Genomic DNA, 26,002 nt, shown 5'->3' on the forward strand with positions numbered 1-26,002 from the left:
GGTGGAGCTTTTGAAGCACAAGGACATCTCACACAGCTCCAGGGAAGATCCATTCAAAGGTGGGTGCCAGCTGTTCAGCACAGACTTTCAGGCAGGAGGGGATCACACTGTCTGGGCCAGGTGCCTTCCCGACCTTCTGTCTCCGGAACATCTGACACACCTCCCCCTTGCCGATCTGAAGTGCGGGTGCAGCTTCTGAAAGAGAGTGAGTAGGTGATAGCAGCGTTGGAGGTGTGAACAGGGGGGTTGTGGGGGGAGGTGTGGAAGTCTATTGTGATGCCGGAGGTCCCGTTGTGTGGCTGGACCGTTCAAACCTGCAGTAAAACCCGTTTAGCTGGTTTGCAAGCCTTGGGTTCTACACAGGACAAGAGGGTTGGTCTCTTGAAGCCCATGATGCTCTGCAGGCCTTTCCACACTGATGAGGGATCAGGATTGGCAGAGAGGTGTCTCTCCAAACTCTACCCATAGCTCCTCTTAGCTTTCCTGATCTCTCGGGTCAGTGTGTTCCTGGGCTGCCTGAACAGGTCACGGTCCCCACTCCTCTAGGCCTCTCCTTGGCTTCGCGCAGCATCCTGAGGTTTGGTGTAAACCACGGTTTGTCGTTGTTGTACTAACAGAAGGTCTTAGTCTGCACACACAAGTCCTCACAAAAGCTGATGTATGATGTCACAGTGTCTGTGAGTTCATGCAGGTCAGAACTTGCAGCTTCAAAAACACCCCAATCGGTGCAGTCAAAGCAGGCTTGGAGGTCCTGCTTTGACTCCACTGTCCATTTCCTCACAGTCCTCACCACAGGCTTAGAAGTTTTTAATTCCTGCCTGTAGGTTGGGATCAGATAAACTAGACAGTGGTCCGAGAGTCCTAAACCTGCACGGGGCACAGAGCGGTATGAGTCCTTTATTACGGAGTAGCAGTGGTCCAGTGTCTGTGTCCCTCTGGTGGGACACGTTGTGTGCTGTCTGTATTTGGGGGGTTCGTGTGTGAGGTTTGCTCTGTTAAAATCACCCAAAACAATCATCAGTGAGTGTTAGGGTTGATAAATTATTTTGATCGTATGATTATGTTGGAATGTAGACTATAATGATTAACCAAACTTGCCCTGTTCTCACAACGCAGTAAAATAAAGTGCTTGCATCCTCTGCAGTGGTTGACCAGCTGCAGAGGACGCAATCAAAGTTTCGTTTACATTAGATCGTAAAACACTCCCTGCTCTTATCTCACCAAACGCCGGGGGTTCACCAAACTTGTCACCCCCACCCTGCTTTCTCTCAGTAAATATGCTCTTGCAAGAGACCAAAGGCAGGCTGCGTTTGAACATTTCTGTATGCTACAGTGACGAACGTTTTCTCCACTTGCAAGTGCTAAAAGGGCATACTGTCTCCCGTGTGGTTCTTGCAAATAAGAGTGAGCACCACTCTAACAGTGAGTTTGGTAGTTTTTTCCTCCATGTCTGTTACCTGGTCAGCCAGCAGCTTCGTAGCTTCGATCGCACGTGCGTGCGGTGAAATGTAAACAGTCGCCATTACCGTCGAGGAGAACTCACGTAGTGAATAAAACAGCCGGCAGTTAATAAAAAGGAGAGGGCTACAAGACTCTTTCAACACCAAACTTTATTAATGTAGAAACATAGACCACCTCCCTTTGTTTTTCCCCGTGCGCTCCATGCTGCGATCTGTAGCCGAGTCAAGATGAAGCTCTTGAAATGCTTCCTGTAGTTCCCGTTCTCCTCCTTGGAAGTTTGTTCCCTGGTCACAGAGAATCTCCTTGGGCTTACCTCGTCGGGCTACAAAATGCCTCAGGGCCATCAGGAATGTATCTGTGTCCAGGCTGGGGATCAGGTCGAGGTGGACTCCCCTTGTTATTAGACATTAATATTCCCCACCTCTTTTAGTTTCTTTTCTTCATGGTGTCTACACCTGTAGAATGGAATGCTGGTTTGAAGAGACGTACTCTGGCTGGAGGAAAAGTAAGATTTGGTTGACCCTTTCACTTCTTACACTCCACACAGGATTTCTGGTGTCGGCGAACAGCTTCGCGCCCTCATAGCACCCAGTATTTTCTCCTGATCTCTGCAAATACTTGTTCTGGGCCTAGATGCTGAAGCTTTACATCATAGCCCTGTGTGATGATTCTGATCATGTTTGGCATCTAGAACAATAGGGTACGCTTCCTCCATGGCTAGGTCAGAATTATAGCAAAGACAGCCTCCTGCTCTGATGAGCGCTGTTTTCTCATCAAGTTCAGGTGAGAGTAGAAGAAGGTGACTTTTTTTGGCCTTTAACTGGGTGACGTCCTCAGGGAATGACTCCCTTTGAGCTTGTTGTAAGGCTTCCAGCTCGGCAGTAGCATAGGACTCAGCAGTGAGGGGGCTCATGGAATCGGCCACGCCATGAAGCTGATGGCCAATGGCCTCCAGGAAGCCGTCCCAAGTCTCGTATTGTAGACATGGTCAACACAATGTGTCTCTTCAGCTCACCTTCTGTGTCGCTCTGAGATGCAGGAGTTAGCTTAGGCCAGTAACAAGGTGGTTGTCTCAGAAGTGCAGAGCCTTCTCTGGCTGCTGTCTTTGAGGGTGAGGCCAAGGGTTATATTGTCTGCCGGGTTGTCTCGTGATTGCACGTACCTCCATGTGCCAGCGTCTGTTAACTCTTGTATTTTTGCCACACGTGTACCCATGACGACCTTGTACCTGCATGAGTCTGAGCTCAACCAGGATAGCACATTAGTGGAGTCTGACAAGAAGGTACAGTTTCGCATGGTCAGAGTTAACTCTGTGCTGATGACCTTATAGAGTTGTGCACCTGTCAGGGCAGCGCACAACTCGAACCGGGGGATAGATTGTTGCTTCTTGGAGACAACTCGTGATTGGGCTGCAACTTCGATTTCTCCCTCCAAATTCTCTGTCCTCAAATATGCCACTGAGCCATATGCCTGCTCACAGGCTCTTACAGCTAGATTGATCCAGGCGAGGATGAGTGTAGCACCTGGGCAGGGTTATCTTGGACAGGTGCACTAGTTCAGTCTCCCATGCATGCCACCTCTTCATCAGCTCCTGTGGAAGCTGTGGGTCATCCCATTCTCTATTCTTCTTCCACAGTATCAGAATAAACTTTATTGGCCAGGTTTGTGCATGCAAAAACAAAGAATTTGACTCCGGTTGATCTTAGTCTTTTAAGTGACTAACAACATTCAGGTTACGAACAACATTTAAGTGGCAAGAACAGGATATGATTGCCCAGTGATGTCTCTGAGACTCTATGAGTGGTGTGAGTTCATCAGAGCGACATCCTGGGGAAAGAAGCTGTGTCTGTGTCTGCTGGTTTTGGCGTACACCGTTCTGTACCGCCGTCCGGAGGGGAGTAGTTCGAACAGACTGTGACCTGAGTGAGAAGGGTCTGTACAGATGTTGCTTGCACATTTCCTAGTTCTGGACAGGTACAAGTCTTGGATAGATGGGATGTTAGAGATTTGCTCACTCCAACTTATTTTGCAAGAACCACACGGGAGACAAGTAAGTCCTTTTGGACACCTGCAGGTGGAGAGTCCATTCGTCGCTGTGCGTGCAGCGATGTTCGAATAGAGCTCTGGACTCTCCTTCCTGCAAGAGGATATTTATTAAGAGAAACAGAGTGGGGGGATGAGTAGGCTGAGTAGAAAGCCCTTGTCCTCTAGTCTGAACATCTCAGGGGATGTTTTACGATCTTGTGATAAGGAGGACAAGGTAAGGTATTTATTACCTGTTGCATTCCAACATAATCCTATGATAAAGATAACCTGGAAAACCCTAACATGGGAGGTTGATCTCGATTATCTTTTCCTGGTTTTCCTGTCCTGATTGTCCGTTGCAGTCTGTGCTTGTCTTGTTTGGTGACCGATCCAAACCAGACAATGATGGAGGTGCAGAGGATAGACCGGATGATGGCAGTGTAGAAGGTCTTCAGCAGCTCCTGTGGCAGGTTGAACTTCCTGAGCTGTCTCAGAAAGTACAGACTCTGCTGGGCCTTCTTCCGGACAGAGTTCATGTGGCCGGTCCATTACAGGTCCCGAGAGATTGTGGATCCCAGGAACTTGAAGGTGCCTGTGGAGGAAATAGCATTACTGAGGATAGTGAGGGGTGGAAATGGTGAAGGGTCTCTCCTGAAGTCCACTGTCATCTCCGCAGTCTTGAGCGGGTTCAGCTCCAGGTGGTTTTGGCTGCACGAGTGGACCAGCCGCTCCACCTCCTGTCCGTACGCATTCTCGTCACTGTCCCATACGATAACTTTGGCTCGGGTGGTCTAAGGCACAATGTAGCCAAGAGGGTCATACTGGCTGGCTAAAACTTTATAAATGTTTCTCATTGTAACCACCAAGCAGTCAACGTGTCTCACTGAGCATGCGTGAGGACGGGGGTGCACCTGGCTGCTGCTTCTCGCTGCTCCGACTATGACTTCGACACATTTTTACCTCAATCTCAAACTGGATTAGCCGCCAAAATACCGAGGTTACAGTTTCAAAAACCTCGGCGTGATCTGTGTCTGCTGTGTGCTGGCTGGACTTGTTGGTGCCATGAGGCTTGGCGTGGGAGCCATCGACGCGACCTGGAAGTGGTGGGCTCCTTGGCGGCCCTGCATCGCCGCCCAGCGCTGCTGCGGCTTCATCACTGCACTCTTCTCTGTTTCGTCATCCCTCCTGCTTCTTGGTGATTTTAACCTGCACATTGACTCCCCTGACTGTAAACATTCTATGGACTTCCTGGATTTCCTCAACTGCTCCGGCTTCACTCAACACATTACCTTCCCTACCCACAAGCATGGACAGACCCTAGACCTGGTCTGCAGCACTGGCATCCACATCCACAACATTTCTAGCTTTGACCTCACAAGATCTGACCACCTAGCCATCTTATTTGACATTGACACCCCCACCCTCAAACCAAAACAAAACCGCACAATCATCTGTCACAGCCTTAAGTCCATCTGCTTAGACACTCTCTCCACCTGCATATTAAAACCCCTTTCCGCCTTCGCCACCCCGGAAAACCCAACGCCCACGGACCTTGTCAACACTTACAACAACATTATGTCTACCTCCTTCAACACAGTGGCTCCTCTGAAAACCAAAACAGTCACCTTTACTCACTCCACACCCTGGTTCAACCCAGAACTCCATAAACGTAGGAAACAACTTCGATAGCTAGAACGATTATGCAAGAAAACCAGTCTCACAGTCCATGCCCTTGCCTACAAAGACCTTATGCATCACTACTAATCAGCCTTCAACAAAGCCCGCTCATCTTACTACTCTGGTATCATCCACTCTGGTTCTTGAAACCCACGTTCCCTGTTTTCGACCATAAACAAACTCCTCAAACCCCACGACAATACTTCATCATCATTCAATTCCAGAGAAATGCAACACTCTTTTGTCGTTTTTCAACTCAAAAATAGAAAACATCTACCACCTGCTCTTATCCTCCCCCTCTAGTACCCCACAACCTAAACCCACAGTCTTTTCATCATCCGTCCCCTGGCTATCAACTTTTCCCCCATAACTTCTGCTTATGTCTCCCAAATACTCTCCACCATGTAATCCTCTAACTCGCCCCCCTGCCATCCCAATTAGTTAAAGACTGCCTCACCCCCATTGCTCCACTCATCATAGACATCATCAATTCCTCCCTCACCTCTGGCACAGTCCTCTCACCTCTTAAGCTTGCAGCCATCACTCCTCTCCTCAAAAAAACCTGCCTTGACCCTGAGGACCCCAACAACTACAGACCCATCTCTAATCTCACATTTCTATCAAAACTACTGGAAAGAACCGTCACATCTCAACTCAAGACCCACCTATTTTCAAATAACCTGTATGAACCATTCTAATCTGGTTTCCGTACACACCACAGCACTGAAACGGCCCTACTTAAAGTCACTAACGATCCCCTGCTTTACTCTGACTCTGGTTCTCTCACTATCCTTCTCCTCCTTGACCTCAGTGGTGCTTTCGACACAGTAAACCCTTCCATTCTTCTCAACCGCCTAGAATCCATTGGTATCACCAACACCGTCCTCTCCTGGTTCAAATCCTACCTGTCTGACAGATTTCACTTCATCACCATTGACCAACACAAATCCTACACCAACCCTGTTGCACACGGAGTCCTTCAAGGGTCAGTTCTGGGCCCCATTCTTTTCACTCTGTACATGCTTCCCATTGGACACATCATCAACGCCATGGTTTCAATTTCCACTGTTACGCTGATGATAATCAACTCTACATCTCCACCAAAACCATCTCCCCTGCCATTCTTTCCACCCTCACTCGCTGCCTCACAGACATTAAAGACTGGAAGACTCAAAACGTTCTCAAACTAAACCGTAACAAAATGGAATTCATCATCTTCTGTCCTAAATCCAGCCTCCCCACCTACCACAACTTCACACTCTGCATTGACGGCCACTCTGTCACTCCCTCCCTTCTAGTCAGAAATCTTCGACTTTAAATGAATCCCACAAGAGCAAACCACATATCAACCACGTCACCAAAACATCCTTCTTCCATCTACAAAACATTGAACACCTACGTCCCTTTCTTTCCACCCCTGCAGCAGAGACATTAGTTCATGCATTTATTGACTCCAGACTGGATTACTGCAACAGCATCCTATACGGTCTCCCCTCAACTGTCCTTCACAAACTGCAATATGTTCAAAACTCTCCTGCCCGACTGCTCACCCGCTCACCCAGCAGACAGCACATCACCCCTGTCCTCCGTCATCTTCACTGGCTCCCCATAAAACAGCACATACATTTCAAGATCCTTGTCACCACATATAAGGCCCTAAACAACCATGCCCCCACCTACCTATCTGAAGTCCTGCACAGCTATACCCCCACCCCCCGACTCCGCTCTGCTGACGCCAACTTGCTCACCCCATTTACCTCGACCAAATACCGGACCATTGCGGATAGAGCCTTTGCCATTGCTGCCCCCACAATCGTGGCCGCCTTGCGGGCGAGATGGGAGGTGTAAATGCCCTTCAGGGAGGGGAGTGAAGCACCAATAATCTTACCAGCCGTGTTCACTATGCGCTGCAGGGCCTTCATGTTGTATTCAGTGCAGCCACCACCCCAGACAGCGATACAACTGGAGAGGACGCTCTCAATGGTGCCACGGTAGAATGTAGTCATGACGGCCGGAGGAGCCCTTGCTCGCCTGAGTTTCCACAGGAAGTACAGGCGGCGCTGAGCTTTCTTCGCCAGTGACGCGGTGTTGGCGGACCAGGTGAGGTCTTCACCGATGGGCACCCCCAGGAATTTGGTGCTGCTCACCCTCTCCACAACAGCACTGTCGATGGTCAGTGGCAAGTGTTTGGTGTGACCCTTCCGGAAGTCAACAACAATTTCCTTGGTCTTGTTGACGTTCAGCAGGAGGTTGTTGTCCCTGCACCACGCGGTCAGAAGGTCAACCTCCAACCTGTACTGAGTCTCGTCGCCCTTGGTGATGAGACCCACCAGAGCCGTGTCATCAGCGAACTTCACTATGCGGTTGTCGCTGTAGGACGCAGTGCAGTCATGCGTCAGCAGGGTGAAGAGCAGCGGACTGAGCACACAGCCTTGGGGGGCCCCCGTGCTCATCGTGATGCTGGCGGAGATTTTGTCGCCAACACGTATCACCTGAGGCCTCTGACAGAGGAAGTCCAGTAGCCAGTTGCAGAGGTAGGTACTGAGGCCCAGCTTGTCGAGTTTGCAGATGAGTTTTTGTGGCACAATGTGTTAAAGGCAGAACTGAGGTCCACAAACAGCAATCTCACATACGAGTTTCTTCTCTCCAGGTGGGAGAGGGCCGAGTGAAGGGCAGAGCAGATGGCATCCTCAGAGGACCGTTTGGCCCGGTACGCAAACTGGAAGGGTCTAAGGTGGAGAGTAGAATGAATCTGATGTGCTCCAAGACAAGCCGCTCAAAGCACTTCATAATGATGGGCGTCAGTGCCACGGGGCGGTAGTCATTGAAGCAGGACGGAGCAGGCTTCTTCGGCACAGGTATGATGGTGGCAGCCTTGAAACACGAAGGGACGATGGCCTGCCGCAGGGAAATGTTAAAGACGTCCGTGAAGACACCCGCCAGCTCCCCAGCGCAGTCCTTCAGCGCTCGATCTGGGATGTTGTCAGGGCCCGTCGCCTTACGGGTGTTGATAGCGGCAAGCGCCCTCCTCACGCTGTCAGCAGAGAGGCACAGGGGCTGCTCGTGTGGAGGGGGAGTGGTCTTCAGTGGGCAAGTGCTGTTCTGAGCGTCGAAGCGAGCATAGAAGCGGTTAAGATCGTTGAGCAGACGGACATCGCCCTCACAGCTCTGCGGCGTGGGCTTGTAGTCCGTCATGGTCTGAATGCCCTGTCATAGGCTCCGTGCGTCCCTGCTGTACTTGAAGTGGGGGGTAATCTTGCAAGAGAACGCCCTTTTCGCTCCCGTGATGCCCCGGGACAGGCCGGCCCTCGCTGCCCTCAAGCCAGCCTCATCCCCCGCTCTGAAGGCATCGTCCCTGGCCCTCAGCAGCCTGAGGACAGCCCCCATACGCCATGGCTTCCAGTTAGCCCGAGTGATGATGGACTTCGAGTGAGTCACATCATCAATGCAATTTGTGACGTAAGAGGAAACAGAGTCAGTATACTCCTCTATGTCTGTCTGATCGTTGCAAGTGGCCGCCCACTTAAACATGTCCCAGTCAGTAGGGCCAAAGCAGTCTCGAAGCGCATCAGAGGCACCCTCAGGCCACACCCGTACCCGCCTGCGAACCGGCCTGGACGCCTTCACCCTTTGTCTGTATGCAGGCAAAAGCATAACAGTGAGATGGTCAGAAAGTCCAAGATGGGGGAGGGGGGCAGCCTTGAAAGCTCCTTTATGTGTAGAGTAGACCAGGTCCTGGAAGCTGTCACCACGTGTTGGAAAATTAACATGCTGGTGAAGCCTCGGAAAAACAGACTTCAGGTTAGCATGATTAAAGTCCCCAGCGAAGATGGTGAAACCGTCAGGGTGCGCCGTCTGTTGTTCACTGACGGCCTGGTACAGTTCACTAAGAGCCGTGATCCTGTCGCCTTCGATGTTGGAAGGCGGGATGTATACCGCGACTAGCAGAATCACAGTAAATTCCCTCGGCAGGTAAAAAGGACGGCACTTAATGACCACAAACTCCGCCAGTGGCGAGCAGTGCCTGCATAGCACTACGGAGTCCCGGCACCATTCGTCACGGACGTAGACGCATATTCCTCCTCGCGACTTTCCCCCTCTCACCATGGCACGGTCCGCCCGATAGCACACTAGCCGCTCCAGTGAACACGAGCACACAGCAGTTACGCACTGTCCGGTTCGTGGATGTCAGCTGCCGAATGTAATCCATCTTGTTGTCCAGCGAACGAACATTCGCCAGAAGAATGGAAGGCACGGCCGGGCGAGCTGGGTTGGCCGCCAGCCTGGCCCGGACGCCTCCTTGCACACCGCTACCGACGCATTCCGACCGGGGGAGGAATAGCAGGCAAGACCGGCGACGCACCAGGACGGAGCAGTCTCCGCATCAAAGTCCAGAACGCCACAAAACCCACTTTCGCCGATGTCGAGCAGAACCTGCCTGCTGTACCTGTAGCACGACGTATCACGACGAGACGAAGACATGAAACTGTCGGACAAACACTCATTAAACGAACAAAACACCGTACGGGCGGGACAGAGAGAGGTCGCTGCGTGTGCACGCGCCACCATCTTGATGCCTGTATGTGTGTGTGTGTGTGTGTGTGTGTGTGTGTGTATGTGTGTGTGTGTGTGTGTGTGTGTGTGTGTGTGTGTGCGTGTGTGTGTGTGTGTGTGCGTGTGAATTTTCTATGTAAAGCGGCTTTGAGTCTTTAGAAAAGCTCTATATAAAACCGATTTATTATTATTATTATTATTTGTCTATAGGTGAGTGTGTCAGACTTACAGTTCCATTGTAGTCCACGTGTAATCCGGTTCTTGTACGTCAGGTTGGCCTTCGCTAAGCCACAGCTCACAACTGGATGACCTGATGGTGGGTGGCAAATGGTCGATAACACTAGGGATGTTGCTTGCCCACTGCCTCAGCTCGAATCCACCATCGACCAGCAGGTGGCAGAGTGTGTCCACAAGAGCCTTTGCAGCTCCTGGACAAGTGAGACTCAGTAGACAGTTATCCACATAAAAGGACTTGTTGATGGCATCTCATACACTGGGGTGATCATCTGCTTGGCTGTGGTCAGTGACGTGCTTCTGTAGCACGAATGTTGCACAGCAGGGGCTGCAAGTTGTTCCAAATGGAAGCACCTGCCAATCGTACACATCAGGTGGTCGGTCCCTCTGCATGTCCCTCCATAAGAATCGCAGTAGTGGTCGATCTGCTGGTAAGAGCCTCACCTGATGGAACATGTTGTGGATGTCACTGCTAAAGTCAATGGCATATTCTCTGGAGCGTAGGAGCACAGCAAGCAAGGGGTGGGGGGGTCGAGAGTGGGACCAGGTAGTAGGAGCTGGTTGAGGTTGTGACCTTGGTGCTGAAATGAGCAGTTGTACACCACCCGATTCTTTCCATTATGTTGGACCAGATGGTGGTATATATACCAGGCTTCTGCTCCGCTCTACTTGATGGTCATCCAACCTCACAACATAGCCAGAATCTACAAGCTTCTTTATCTCTTCTTGGTAGGCAGCTGCTTGTTCTGGCGATTTGGCTAAGCGCTTCTCTGTACTTTTCAAGAGTGGCAATACTGCTTCGGGACGGGTTGTGAGGAGAAGCATGTTCTTCACTCGGAGGAGGGGTGTGGCGTAACATTCAGTGCCAGCGACATTGACTCGCACCGTCTGCTCTTGGAGGAGTTTAACTGCTTCTTGGTCCAGTCTCGACCTAACAGCTAGCTTCTCACTGCGGTAAGTGAGCACATCCATCTGCCATAACTTCTCAACACATGTGAACATCTCTGTGGGTGATGGTGCGGATGTAAAGAGACAGTGACTCACATTGGCGCTTGACTCAATGGCTTGAGCTGGACCTTGTAGAGTCCACCCAAGGCGTATCTTGACAGCTGCTGGTCCACCAGGTGGTCCTAGTCTGGCTCTATACATAGGTGAAATGAGGTGCAAATAGTCTGAGCCAATAAGCAGCAGGGGACGGACTCTACCCAGCAGCAGGAGCACAAACCTGCCAGATGTTTATAATTCTGTTGAAGCGAAGCAACTGGGTGGGAATGCTCTGCTAAACTCAGCTGCTCTGTGGTGAAGGCCTTCTGAATACTATACTGTGTGAGTTGGAGAAATCATGAAGGACACGCCCGCCCCATATACCTTGTCCATTCCTTGTTGGACAGTAGAGAGAGGCAACACCTCTTCATAGTAATCCCTCGTTTATCGCGGATAATTGGTTCCAAGACCACCCGCAATATGTGAAAATCCATGAAGTAGCGTCACCCTTTTTTTTAACATACATACATTGTTTGTGTATCAATAAGTGTACCGTATTTTCCGGACTATAAGTCGCTCCGGAGTACAAGTCGCACCAGCCATAAATTGCCCCAAAAAGTGAAAAAAAACATATATAAGTCGCTCCAGAGTATAAGTCGCATTTTGGGGGGCAATTTATTCGACAAAATCCCACACCAAAAACAGTCATGAACGAGCAACAACAGGCTAAACGATAGCAACAACAGGCTAAACGATAGGTATGCTAACGTGACAAACACAAACAGAGCTGAGTGGGACCTGGACAAACCTGATGTAACATATAGAGTGATTAAGGACAACTATTACATGAATAACATGTTTATAAAACCATCGGTGTCACTCCAATTCATTAAATCCATCAATCGTTCGATACGATAGCAACAGGCTAAACGATAGGTATGCTAACGTGACAAACACAAATGAGGAGCTGAGAACGGGCCTGACGTAACATGTAGAGTGATTTAGGACAACCATTACATAAATAACATGTTTATAAAACCATCGGTGTCACTCCAATTCATTAAATCCATCGATCGTTCTTTGTCAACAATGGCTGTGCGCGGCTGAGGGCACTTGCACTTCAAAATATTCCACAGGCTCATATAACGATAGATAAACTATATTTCAAATAACTATAATATAAGCAATAATATTATCAAACCATCCGTGCACTTTAAATCCATTAAATCCATCGATCAAATTCCTCGTCCTTTGTCAACATCGCCGCGCGTGCGCCCTGACGTCAGCCTCGTCTTTATTCCACAGATCTAGTATATAACTATATTGTAGCGTTAACAAAGTACAAGGATAGACTTGGGTTTGGTAAACGGCTCTTTATTCCACAAAACAAACTTCCAAGCGTGTGGGGGTGTGGACTTCCAGACACGAGAGCTCCATGGCAGAGGACCGGGCGTGCGTAATGGCCATGTCCGAGCCCCATGCACCGTTGGCGGACAGCCACTCGGCCGAGCGCCGGCCCCCAACTCAGTAGAGTAGGACCGGGTGTGCGTAAAAGCCATAATAGTTTTTCAAACCTTCTGTGTCACTCCAAATCCTTAATTCCTTTAAACTCTTTGTCCTCCGTGTCACTTAGAAATGATCACCGCTAATGATACCGGTAGTCCTTACGTGGGTCGCGCCGCGCGGTGCCACTGACGTCACTTGAAATAGTAATCCATTGGTACATCACGGTTCTCCAAACTTTCTTTCTGCTGCTCGATTACTGTTTTCAGCTGCATATTTTACAACTTGAAGTTTGTAACTTGCAAAATATGACTTTCTTTTTGGTGCCATTTTTCTTAAGCCCACCCAGTTGATGAGTCACGGCCAACGGTGAAATTTAAAGCGCCCTCATCCAGTTTCGTCAGAAAATATAATTTTTTTCAGATGTAGTTTTTTGTTTTGTTTATTTGGTTGTTTTATCAAAGACAAAGTCTGCTTTATTGTCGATTTTTTTTTCATATACCAAGACACACAAAGAGTCGTTTACGTTCCCACTATCCCTCGGTGAGATAGTACACATATGCATACAAGCAACACAAAAAACCCAAGAAGGCATAAACAATGAATAAATAAGAGTGTTGAATAAATGATAAATAAACAAATAATAATAAATAATAATAATACATATAAGAGGAGCAAACAGACAGTGGACTTGGATATGGTGCTTTAAAGTGTTAATTGCTTTATTTGATGTTTTCCCTATTTTTTATGTTTTGAATATGTTCAAAATAAAGATATATAAGCATGTTAAGTGATCAACTATACTAAAAATAACATGGGAAATGGTCAACTATACTTTTAAGTGATGTCTTAATGATCAAGTAAAAATTTGTGAAAAAATATATATATAAGTCGCTCCTGAGTATAAGTCGCCCCCCCACCCAAACTATGAAAAAAAACGCGACTTATAGTCCGGAAATTACGGTATATTAAACCATATAAGTGCATATGTTATCATTATAACATTAAATGGTTTCAAACATGTAAATAGTATATTAATATGATGTATAAATGATATCCAGAAAACAATGCATATATAATATAGATATAAATATCATACGAGTGTGTGTGTGTGTGTGTGTGTGTGTGTGTGTGTTTGTGTGTGCGTGTGTGCGTGTGGCCGTGTGCGTGCGTGTGTGTACGTGTGTGTGCGTGTGTGTTTGTGTGCGCGCGCACGTGTGTGTGTGTGTGACATATGTATGTACATATATGTAGCTAAAGTATACATACTGTAAATATGTTTTTAGAACTCTTTTATTATTCTGACAACTTTTTTATAACAAGGTACAAATGTACATTCTATAAATGTGTTTTGAACTTTTTTATTATTATAACATTTTTTCTAACAAGATAAAATACTGTAAATATGTTTTTAGAATTATTATTATAACAACATTTTTTTATGAAAAGGTACAAGTGGACATACTGCAATTGTGTGGACACTCCCTGCGTTCTGCTGGCGTGTGGGCAACTTTCGTGCCATAATTCCTCAATTTAGGTGGTTTATTTTTGAATTTGTGAATTTCTTTTTGGGAAAAAAATCTGCTGAAGCCGCGATAATCGAACTGGAAGGAATTGATTGAAGATGTCAAAAACTAAGAATAAAATACTAAATCTTGGTAGGGACATGATTATTGCCAAGTGTATACGTCTACGTCACCTGATGAAAGAAACTCGACCACAGGTTCACACCTCCCCCACGGACTGGCGATGGACGGAGAGACGGACTGGTGACATAAGCTCTTTTAAAATGACAAGGATGGATAGACCATTAAACTCTGTGCAAAAGTATTAGGCAAGTGCGTATTTTGACCGTGTGATCATTGTTATCCATATGTTCCAACTCCATGCTGTGTAAGCTTGAATGCTTACTCAATAAAGCATACCAAGTGATACGTATGTATTTGTGTTATGAGGGATGGTCTGGCCTCAACGGATCAACACCCTTTATCACAGTGTGCATTCAGATTCAGATTCATTTATTAATGACCACACAACAAGTGGGTGGAATTTGTTTTTGGTACAGCATGACATGCTCATGTCTCTGTAGCGTCTTCCAGAGGGCAAAAGTGTGAACACGTTATATGCAGGATGAGAGGGGTCAGAGGTGATTTTCACTGCCCGTTGTGTGACGCGTCTATGGCACAGTGTGTCAATGGAAGGTGTTAGGGTTTACAGATTATCTAGATCGTATGATTATGTTGGAATGTAAACTAGAATTATTAACTTTGTTTAAACCTTTTATCTTTCCTTGACTCTGAAAAGTTTAACCATTCAGTTGTTGAAACTTTCCAAATGGTGTAGAAACATTCTTGCTTAGTTAGTCATCTAAAATGCTCCACTAGTCTCTGTTTCCACGACCTTGTAAAACAATGAGCTGGGACCCTCCGCACTCATTAACCAGTTGCTGAGGTGACCACCAAACATGTCTAATGTCACCCCCACCCTGCTTTCTCTCAATAAATACTCTCTTGGAAGAATCCAAAGTCAGACCTCATTCGATCACCGCTGTATGCACAGCGAAGAATGACTCTCCACTTGCAAGTGTTTAAAAGGGCATACTGTCTCCCGTGTGATTCTTGCAAAAATAAGTTAGAGTGAGCACCACTCTAACGTTTTGGTGCCGTGACCTGGATTCTCTCATACCCGCCATCTGGCCGACGGAGGACGACGTGCTGCATTGTCGACAAGCCAGGGTCCATTAGGAGGACCAGGAAAAGAAAGACCTGGGAAGAAAATTCTTCGCTGGCCCAGCATCTTAATTCTGCCTTCGTCTGACAGAGGTTGATTGACGGGATCCGGCAGTGCAATGAACCAGGGGACAAGTAAGTTAAAGCCCTAAAGTTTTGTGATTGTGTTGTTGTGAAACGCGTAAAAGGTAACTGCACAGAGAAAAGTACAAGTAAATAGGCAGGACGGAAGATCTTAAGTCTTGTGGAAGGAGGGGGTGTTGTAGAGTCCCCCTCCGGATGAAGTGGCTCTTCTGGAGCAGTGGTTCTCAAACTGTTTTATGTATTTTTGTAAAATCTCACGTACCCCCTAGAGTACCTCCGTGTACCCCCATTTTACATCCATCCATCCATCCATCCATCCATCCATCCATCCATCCATCCATCCATCCATCCATCCATCCATCCATCCATATTCTTCCGCTTATCCGGGGTCGGGTCGCGGGGGCAGCAGCTTTAGGAGGGACTCCCAGACTTCCCTCCCCCAACCACTTCATCCAGCTCATCCCAGGGGATCCCAAGGCGTTCCCAGGCCATTTCTTCATGCGCAGTGGTCAACTCGGCACTCTAAAGCCCCCAAGAGTACTTTTTACTATGCCAACCTAACCAGAGTGACGGGAGGAGCACAATTCAGAAAACGTGCTCAGCTCGTCGAGAAAATGCGATTTAAGCAATAAAATTAAATAGTCTCTCCAGCGCGTCCTGGGTCATCCCCGGGGTCTCCTACAGGTGGGAAATGCCCGGAACATCTCCCCAGGGAGGCGTCCAGAAGTCATCCTGATAACATGCCCGAGCCACCTCATCTGGCTCCTCTCAACGTGGAGGAGTAGCGACTCTACTCCGAGTCTCTCCCGGATGACCGAGCTTCTCACCCTATCTCTAAGGAAGAGCCCGGACATCCTGCGGAGAAAACTAATTTCGGCCGCTTGTATCCGGGATCTCGTTCTGTCGGTCACGACCCATAGCTCATGACCATAGGTGAGGGTAGGAACGTAAATCGACCGGTAAATTGAGAGCTTTGCCTTTCTGCTTAGCTCTATCTTCACCACAACGGACCGGTGCAGGGTCCGCATTACTGCAGACGCGGCACCGATCCGCCTGTTGATCTCGCGCTCCATCCTCCCCTCACTCGTGAACAAGACTCCAAGATACGTACTTGAACTTGAGAGGGCATTCCACCCTTTTCCAATCGAGGACCATGGACTCGAATTTGGAGGTGCTGACCTTCATCCCAACCGCTTCACACTCGGCTGCGAACTGTTCCAGCGAGAGCTGGAGATCACGGCCTGAAGAAGCCAACAGCACCACGTCATCGGCAAAAAGCAGAGACGGGATGCTGAGGTCCCCAAACCGGACACCCTAAACTCCTCGGCTGCGCCGAGAAATTCTGTCCATAAAATCTATGAACAGAATCGGTGACAAAGGGCAGCCTTGGCGGAGTCTGACTTACTGCCGGAAATGCGGACCAGACTCTGGCATCGCTGATACAGCGACCGAACCGCCCTTATCAGTTGGCTCGGCACCTCGTACTCCCGAAGCACCCTCCACAGAACCTCCCGAGGGACACGGTCGAACGCCTACTCCAAGTCCACAAAACACATGTGGACTGGTTGGGCGAGCTCCCATACACCCTCGAGGATCCTGCCGAGGATGTAGAGCTGGTCCACTGTTCCACGGCCAGGACGAAAGCCACACTGTTCCTCCTGAATCGGAGGTTCGACCTCCCAACAGACCCTCCTCTCCAGCACCCCTGAATAGACCTTACCGGGGAGGCTGAGGAGTGTGATTCCCCTGTAATTGGAACACACACTCCGGTCCCCCTTCTTAAAGAGGGGAACCACCACCCCAGTCTGCCAATCCAGAGGCACTGTCCCCAATGTCCACAAAGTGTGGTAGAGGCGTGTCAGCCATGGCAGCCCCACAACATCCAGAGCCTTTAAGAACTCCGGGTGGATCTCATCCACCCCCGGGCCTTGCCACCGAGGAGTTTTTTTAACTACCTCAGAGACTTCGACCCCAGAGATTGGAGAATCCTCCTCAGAGTCTCCAGGCCCTGCTTCCTCAATGGAAGACGTGTAGGTGGAATTGAGGAGGTCTTCGAAGTATTCTCCCCACCGACTCACGACGTCCCGAGTCGAGGTCAGCAGCACGCCATCCCCACTGTAAACAGTGTTGACGTTGCACTGCTTCCCCCTCCTGAGACGCCGGATGGTGGACCAGAATTTCCTCGAAGCCGTCTGAAAGTCATTCTCCATGGCCTCACCAAACTCCTCCCACGCCTGGGTTTTTGCCTCAGCAACCGCCGAAGCCGCGTTCCGCTTGGCCATCCGGTACCTGTCAGCTGCCTCCGGAGTCCCGCAGGCCAAAACGGCCCGATAGGACTCCTTATTCAGCCTGACGGCATCCCTTACCGCCGGTGTCCACCAGCGGGTTCAGGGATTGCCACCATGACAGGCACCAACGACTTTACGGCCACAGCTTCGGTCGGCCGCCTCAGCAATGGAGGCGCAGAACATGGTCCACTCAGACTCAATGTCCCCCGCCTCTCCCGGGATGTGGGAAAAGCTCTGCCGGAGGTGGGAGTTGAAGCTCTTCCTGACAGGAGATTCCCCCAGACGTTTCCAGCGGACCCTCACAGAGCGTTTGGGTCTGCCAGGTCGGACCGGCATCTTCCCCCACCATCGGAGCCAACCCACCATCAGGTGGTGATCAGTTGACAGCTTCGCCCCTCTCTTCACCCGAGTGTCCAAAACATGCGGCCGCAAATCTGATTACACGACTACAAAGTCGATCATCAAACTGCGGCCTAGGGTGTCCTGGTGCCAAGTGCAAACATGGACACCCTTATGTTTGAAATGGTGTTCATTGTTGAAAATCCGTGTCGATCACAGAAATCCAATAATAGAACACCGCTCTGGTTCAGATCAGGGGGGCCGTTCCTCCTAATCACACCCTTCCAGGTCTCACTGTAATTGCCCACGTGAACATTGAAGTCACCCAGTAGAATGATGGAGTCCCCGGAAGGAGCTCTCTCCAGCGCTTCTTCCGGGGACTCCAAGAAGGGTGGGTACTCTGAGCTGCCGTTTGGTGCATAGACACAAACAACAGTCAGGACTCATCCCTCCACCCGAAGGCGGAGGGAGGCTACCCTCCCGTTCACCGCGGTGAACCCCAATGTGCAGGCGCCCAGCCGGGGGGCAATAAGTATACCCACACCTGCTCTCACCGTGGGCAACTCCAGAGTGGAAGAGAGTCCAGCCCCTCTCGAGAGGGCTTGTACCGGAACCCAAACTGTGCGTGGAGGCTAGGCCGAGTATATCTAGTCGGAATTTTTCTGCCTCGCACACCAGCTCGGGCTCCTTTCCAGCCAGAGAGGTGACATTCCATGTCCCAAGAGCCAGCTTCTGCAGCCGGGGATCAGACCGCCAAGGTCCCTGCCTTTGGCTGCCGCCCAGCTCACACTGTACCTGACCCCTTTGGCCCCCCCCACAGGTGGTGAGCCCATGGGAAGGGGGACCCACGTTTCCTTTTCAGGCTATGCCCGGCCAGGCCCCATGGGCGAAGGCCCGGCCACCAGACGCTCGCCTTCGAGCCCCGCCTCCAGGCCTGGCTCCAGAGGTGGGCCCAGGTGACCCGCGTCCGGGCGAGGGAAAACGAAGTCCATTCATTTTACTCATAAGGGGCTTCTGTGAGCTGTGCTTTGTCTGGCCCCTCACCTAGGACCCGTTTGCCATGGGTGACCCTACCAAGGGCATGAAGCCCCCGACAACATTTCTCCTAGGATCATAGGGGCACGCAAACACCTCCACCACGGTAAGGTGACGACTCACGGAGGGGCATTTGACAACCACTGTTCTAAAAAGTACAACTTCGTGTTGGCAGGGCTGGGTAACAGGACTGTTGTCTTTAGTTCCCAGAGAAGGAGGGGGTGTTATACAGTCCCCCCTGCGGATGAAGCAGCTCTTTTTTTAAAGAGGACTTCGCGTAGGCATGGATAAAAAACTTGTGTGGTTGAGAGTGAGACTGGTAGGATAAATTGACTAAATAGGAGTTCTAGCATTGATTCTCGGCAATAACACAGGCTAGTAATTTGTTGAAAGGTCAATTTAAACCTGCATTGGGGATCCTCAAAGAAAAAAAAAACTGTAAAAACCAAAACGACTAAAATTAAGATGGGAAATAAAAACAGTAAATCTCTAGCTCTTGAAGAAGATGAGAAGTATATAGCGAGTAGATTTTCTAATTTTATGCGATACATTCCGAAGTGGAAGAAAAAGTATGGAGTACAAGGAAAGTTGAAATGTGGAACGTTGTGGTAGACATTTTGGAGGAGAGTGTGGCTAAGAAGCCAAAGGGATTGAGAAAGGAAAGAAAAGAGAGAGAAGTGCATTGTGCTAGAGTGTGGTTGAAAGCATCACAAGAGAGAAGACAAAAAAGACGAAAAATAGAAAGATAAAAAAAGTGATGAGGCCGCCATTCAATTAAGATTTTAATTCATGGTGCACAGTGGCATCCCATTTAATGATGCTGCTGAGAGTGCTTATCAGGAACATCTTAAAAATGCACTCCTCACTGGTCTCCCCCCTGACTTAGGCAACTGGGTGAGGAAACGCTTGGTGGAAGCGGACACTCCTTGTGTTACAACGACCATGCAGTGGGTCAGAGACACTGATAAAGTGATCAAAAAAGGTGACAGTTCTGATGTATTTCATCTAGATGATCATGGTAATGCTCTAGATGAAGATACAACGGTCTTCTTCCAAAGTTCCCAAAGGGGCAGAGGAAGAGTTAGAGACCAACAAGGTCGCAAGCCACCATTTAAATCAAACCCCCCATCAGATTCAGACAACTGTTGGAACTGTGGGAAACATGGACACTGGTCAAGAGAGTGTCGTCATAAAAAACAAAACCCATCAAAGGGCGGAGGAAGAGGCAGAGGAAAAAGTCAAATTTTCAGCATTACAAGCTTCCTCCCCTTTGACCGCTCATGCTCATACAGAGAAAGAAATAATAGATGTCCATACAACAAAACATGTCATTGTCAGATTATTAAAGCTCCTGTCCGTACAAGAAGTATGACAATGCTGTTTGTATGCCCAATGACAAATGACCAAATTGTGTGCACACTAAAGTTAAAATTTGAAAATCAAGTGGTAAAGAATTGCAAATTGCTTCTAAAAGAAAAATACTAAATTAGAATGTGCTGTCCTTGCGTGTGTGGGCAGGGACCAGCTCATGATCGACTGCAGGAAATTGCCAGCCTGTGACGAATCATTGGTGCTGGGACCTGCCTTTTGCGCGTGAGAGCTGTGCATGTGTGTGCGTATGTGTTAAAATGATGAAAATTGGCTAGACTTTTAGGGCAAAGAAATTTGCTAGACTTTGGTCTATTCAATTTGCACCGCAAAGCAGAAACAATTTTGAAAAATAAAAATGAGAGAAAAAGAGAGCAATCTGTTTGCGGGCAGAAACTGATCCACACTAGTGCATGTTAGTGTCGAGCCCTCATGAGAAATTCCCCCCAAAAAAACAAATGACAGAACATGCTTTCAGGAATTGGAAGAAGCAAAATCGTGAATTTAAGACATTGCAATGCTACATTTAATAGGAATAATTGATTGGTTGTGTTATAAGATTATACAAACTTCAATATGTGAGCTAAATCTAAGCGATTGAGTTCTTTAAATTAAAAAACAAAGAAAACAATTCAGATTAATATGCCAGCAGTTTATTTTGAGTTAAGTTTTTTTTGAACTGGTGGATTGTTCTATCAGGAACCTTGAGTTGAAAATGGTATATGAATGTTGTGTGGAGAGCTTGGATAAATTGGGACCAATGTGATAGAAAGACTCCTTTTTGGAGACTGTGTGTGAGATGCAAATGAGCATTGATGAATGATTGCCTGAATGAAAGGAAAATACAGGTTGAATGGTTGAAGTTGTTGGAGACTACTATGGAGAGCGACTCCAGTAGAGCGACTTTGAAGAAAGAGTGATTTTTAGTGAGTTAAATGCTAAGAAAAAAAAGTTGTTTTTGGTTTGATAATTAACTAGAGAAAAAACTGGAGAACCAGTAACACATGCAGAAGATGTGTGAACTGGGAAATTGAGAAGCGTTTTGGAAAGAAAGTCAAATTAAATGATGATAGAATCATATGTAGTAAAAAACACATTCTCCCAAAACGTTTGTCAAGGTGTGAGGCATGGGCGTTGTCAAGCTTCAGAAGGATAGTTAAAGATAGTAATAATACAACACTTTACGACATATGGATTCTCTAATACATTTGGCGTTATACCATTAAGTTAAAATTTTCTCAAGCTTTTCAAACTTTTGCTTGAAGCAATCGGAAGATGATTGAAAAGTGACTAAATAAGCTATGAGGAAGTGGTGTAGGTGTTAAGGGCACACACTTATGCGCTTCCCTGGCTAATCAACACTTGTTTGAATGAAAAGGAGGAGGGGGAATTGGCTGGGCTTCCTGAAAAATTGTGGACAAAGTGCCCATCTGATGTAGGACATTTAATGTCCATTACCCCAGTACAAATTCAACCAAGATCAGATAATCTCCTTTAAAACAGGAGGCAATAAATGGGATATCCCCTGTCATAAATGGTCTTTGGTTAGGAGGAATCATTAGGAAGTGCTCAAACTCTTCCCGCAAACACTCCTATTTGCCCAGTTCAACAAGGCAATAAAATTTACTCCAAGAGTTACAAAATGCAGACGAAGAACATTCCTTGGCAGATAGCATGATCAGAGTACTCAAACTGAAAGATGTGACAAATGCAAATTTACTGTCGCCTGATCTCTCTTCCCCACAGGTCAACAACCGCTCCAAGCCAGGAGACTGAGACGACATAAAGGTCGTCAAAAAGGACAAACTGGGCCAGCCATGGTGGGAGGGACCATTCTAAGTCTTGCTGACTACCCCCATTGCACTGAACATTGCTGGAAGGCCCAGCGAAATTTCACCTCAACCACTGGACGTTACAGAGAGTGCTGTACCCCATTTTCGGAGTCGGGGGAAGTCTGACTACAAAGGGGCATCGCCGTTTAGGGCAGGGTGTCTCAATGTTGGTGAAGAATGGAATCCATAAGATCCCTACTCTGACTAGGCAATGGGAAATATCGGTGTCTCTGCCATCCTAGTAGCAACGGGGCTCCACATGCCAGGTGGATCCTCTGCTGCGTTGTGGTTGAAGCGTGCTATGGTCTATGGGCTCGTCTGAATAGACCAAGTGACAATGTTGACCGAGCAAAGAAATGGTCACATGATGAGAACTTTGAGGACTGGTCATGGGACCCCAGAAACCCGTACGAAACCAACACTTGGTACCAGTATGTTAAGTTCACTGTGCGATCCCACACACAGGAGGGATGCTGTGTGGTCCAAACTCCCCCCCCCCCCCTTCCTCCCCTCCACGCAAGTTCACCTGGAGGCCAGAACAATGACTGTCACCGAAGCAAAATGCATGACCTCTGTGGGAGGAATTGGATTTCAACTCCATGCTCACAGTTAGTGACACTACCCCTCCCGCCTTGGACTCACAGAAAAGAACCTGTGATCGAACTCTTTTGGATTAGTCCCAATGTGACTGTTGAAGGACGATAGATGCCACAAGTGGCCTAAACAAAAAGGCTACCTGGAATGGACTACACGTGTTTCAACCAAGAAAATGAAACCGACGAATGCATTAACGACTGCTCTCCAAGAGGAAACTGGATGGGAGCTTTGGACATCACGGCTGAGTGCCAAGGAAGGAGAGCCATTTCAAGGCGTCAGGGCTCTCCTACCAACATAGCTGCACCATCGGACGGGACCTGCTTCATTCGGAATGGCTCGTGGCTTTGTGGTCACAAGAGTTGTCCGATGCTGCCCGCCAACTGGACACGAGTGTGTGCACGAGTGTGGGGGACCGACCACACCTACAGGATACATCATCAGCTGACGACAGCACACAACTCTCCTGGACATCAACGAAGGGCTGTTGCAACCTTTGAACCACGTTACCCCGTCTGGGGTGCGAATGTCCCTGACAGCCACAAGTGTGGTCCGTCGGAGACAAAGTCGTTTATGCGCTTTTTTCCTTGGATCGGAGTTGGAAAACAATCAACAGTCTTCATCAAGATACTGAACTATCGTTTTCAATCCTTTGTGAATCTCTCACTGCAAGTCAATGATGGACAAAACTGAGAAATGCCTCGCAAGTGATGGATACAATGATGTACTTTTTCTGTGTTTTTCTTTTTCTTTTTTTATTGCTAGCATTCTGGTCGCCTAAGGCAGAGGGACCGTATGAGACTTTTCCTGCATTAAAACATCTTGCCGCAGGTTTTTCACTCACACACTAACATTGGACTGGAGTATTGAGGAAAAAACTCATCTTCACTGGAAATTTTTGCTGTCATTGTTTGTTGTTTTTATCATGTATCACCCTTCACGATCCCCAACCCGGCCCCTATCATGTCTGTTTTTTTATTGATCTTTTTTATTATTATTTTTACTATTCTTCTTCATTGTATTTTCTTACTTATGTTTGATTGATCGGGGTTGGCATAATCATATGATAAACAGGAGGGATATGTTAGGGTTTACAGATTATCTTGATCGTATGATTAGGTTGGAATGTAGACGAGAATTATTAACTTTGTTTAAACCTTTTACCTTTCCTTGACTCTGAAAAGTTTAACCATTCAGTTGTTGAAACTTTCCAAATGGTGTGGAAACATTCTTACTTAGTTAGTCATCTAAAATGCTTCACTAGTTTCTGTTTCCACGACCTTGTAAAACAATGAGCTGGGACCCTCCGCACTGATTAACCAGTTGCTGAGGTGACCACCAAACATGTCCAATGTCACCCCCACTTGCTTTCTCTCAATAAATACTCTCTTGCAAGAATCCAAAGTCAGACCTCATTCGATCACCGCTGTATGCACAGCAAAGAATGACTCTCCACTTGCAAGTGTTTAAAAGGGCATACTGTCTCCCGTGTGGTTCTTGCAAAAAATAAATTAGAGTGAGCACCACTTTAATAGAAGGGAGGGTGTGACCTGTGATTTTAGATCACTTGTCTATTAAACGTTGTTGTGTTTTGTGTAAATGGGAGTCAAACATTCCATACTAGACTGTTATAGATGAGGTGAGTATGCTTTGAATGATGGCGGTGTAAAACTGAAGTAGGATGTTGTGCATGACTGAATTTATTGAGTTGTCTTTGAAAAAATAATTGTTTATTGGCCTTTTTGTAGATTTTGTTCGAATATTGTTTCCATTTGAGTGTGTTACTGATGTGTGTACCTAGGAATTGAGTGGAGATGAGTGGAGATGGAAATGGTTTTTTTTTAAGTGGGTGAGCGTGAAAATTCGACTATGAGTTCTTATGTTTTTTATGTGTTGAGCTATAGATAGTTGTTTCGGCACCTAGTGACTGCTTTGGTGACCTGTTCACGGTAATGTTGTTCATTATTGTTGCTGAGGAGTCCAATTATTGTAGTATCCTCAGTATATTTGATGATGGAGACTGAGCTGTGGGTGGATATGAGGGTGTTTGTATAGATGGAGAAGAGCTATGGGGAAAGAACACAACCCTGAGGGGCACCTGTGCTGAGGGTCAGAGGCTGGGACAGGAGGCTACCCATCCTGACGCTCTGTGTCCTTTGTGACAGAAAGTTATGGATCCAGTGGGAGAGAGTGGTGCCAATGCCCATGATTTTATTGAAGAGATTGGCAGGGTTGTGTTAAAAGCAGAGCTGAAATCAATGAATAATATCCAGGCGTATGTGTGGGGGCATTCCAGGTGTTGGGTGATGTAGTGAATGGCTATGTTTATTGCATCTTCAACCGATCGATTAGTTCGGTAGGCAAACTGGTGGCTGTCCATGATGGGGGAGATGAGTTCTTTCAGGTGTGTGAGTCTGATGTATTCAAATTATTTTATTATAACAGAAGTGAGACTTATTGGTCTGTAGTTGTTGAGGCAGGATATTTTGTTGGATTTGGGTACCGGAATGATAACAAGAGTCCTTAAAGCATTTGGGGACCATACAGTGATTGAGGGACCTGTTGAAGATGAAAGTGAAGATGGGGCTCCCTAGGCTGCACAGTGCTTCAGGACAGCTAGACAGACCCCGTCAGGCCCCGCTGCTTTCCTCTTTTTATTTTTTACTAAAGGAGGCTCTGACCTTCTCATCCTCAATAAGGAACTGAGGTGATGCTGGGGGGGGGGGGGGGGAGGGCAGTGTGCTTTTTATTATAACTGTATGTCTTTTATTATAACTGTATGTCTTTTGTGAACCATGGCTTGTTATTGCTGTATATTTTAACTGTTTTGGTGGGGATGCACATCTCCACAAGAAAATTGACGTGTGACGTCACTGTCTCTGTCAACTCGTCCAGACTGGCCGCAGCTGCACTGAATACGTCCCAATTCATGCACTCGAAGCAGCCTCTCAAGGTGTCGATGCAGGTGCTGGACCAGCATGGGACAGTTTTAGATTCTCCGCTGTTTGATTTTAGTTTCAGTTTTAGATTTTCCGCTGTTTGATTTTAGTTTCTGCCGGTATTTCGGGATGAGCAGGAGGTGGCGTGGTCCGACCTCCCCACCGGAGCCCTCGGACAAGAGCGGCAGGCACCGCTAATTGGGACGTAGCAGCGGTCCAGGGTCTTAGCACCTCTACTTGGGCAGGTGACTTGTTGGACAAAGTTAGGAAGTTCTGCTGACAGGTACAGTATCTCACAAAAGTGAGTACGCCCCTCTCATTGGGTGCACTTCGTACTTTACCCACGACACCGCACA

The 26,002-nt window shown here is 47.8% G+C and overlaps 1 protein-coding gene and 1 long non-coding RNA gene across 2 annotated transcripts in view; both read left to right on the forward strand.

Annotated features, from left to right (window-relative positions):
* The window catches only part of pdzd2 (PDZ domain containing 2), a 293,772-nt gene that overhangs the window by 47,139 nt on the left and 220,631 nt on the right, over positions 1–26,002 (forward strand). The window lies entirely within an intron of this gene.
* Positions 3,555–12,933, forward strand: LOC148398434 (uncharacterized). The gene is made up of 2 exons (XR_015858449.1): positions 3,555–7,873; positions 9,386–12,933. It is a non-coding gene; the product is annotated as an uncharacterized LOC148398434 (long non-coding RNA).

The sequence above is a fragment of the Syngnathus floridae genome, chromosome 5 (assembly GCF_059516105.1).
Source record: "Syngnathus floridae isolate MCC-2025c chromosome 5, RoL_Sflo_1.0, whole genome shotgun sequence".
Taxonomy (NCBI): Eukaryota; Metazoa; Chordata; class Actinopteri; order Syngnathiformes; family Syngnathidae; genus Syngnathus; species Syngnathus floridae.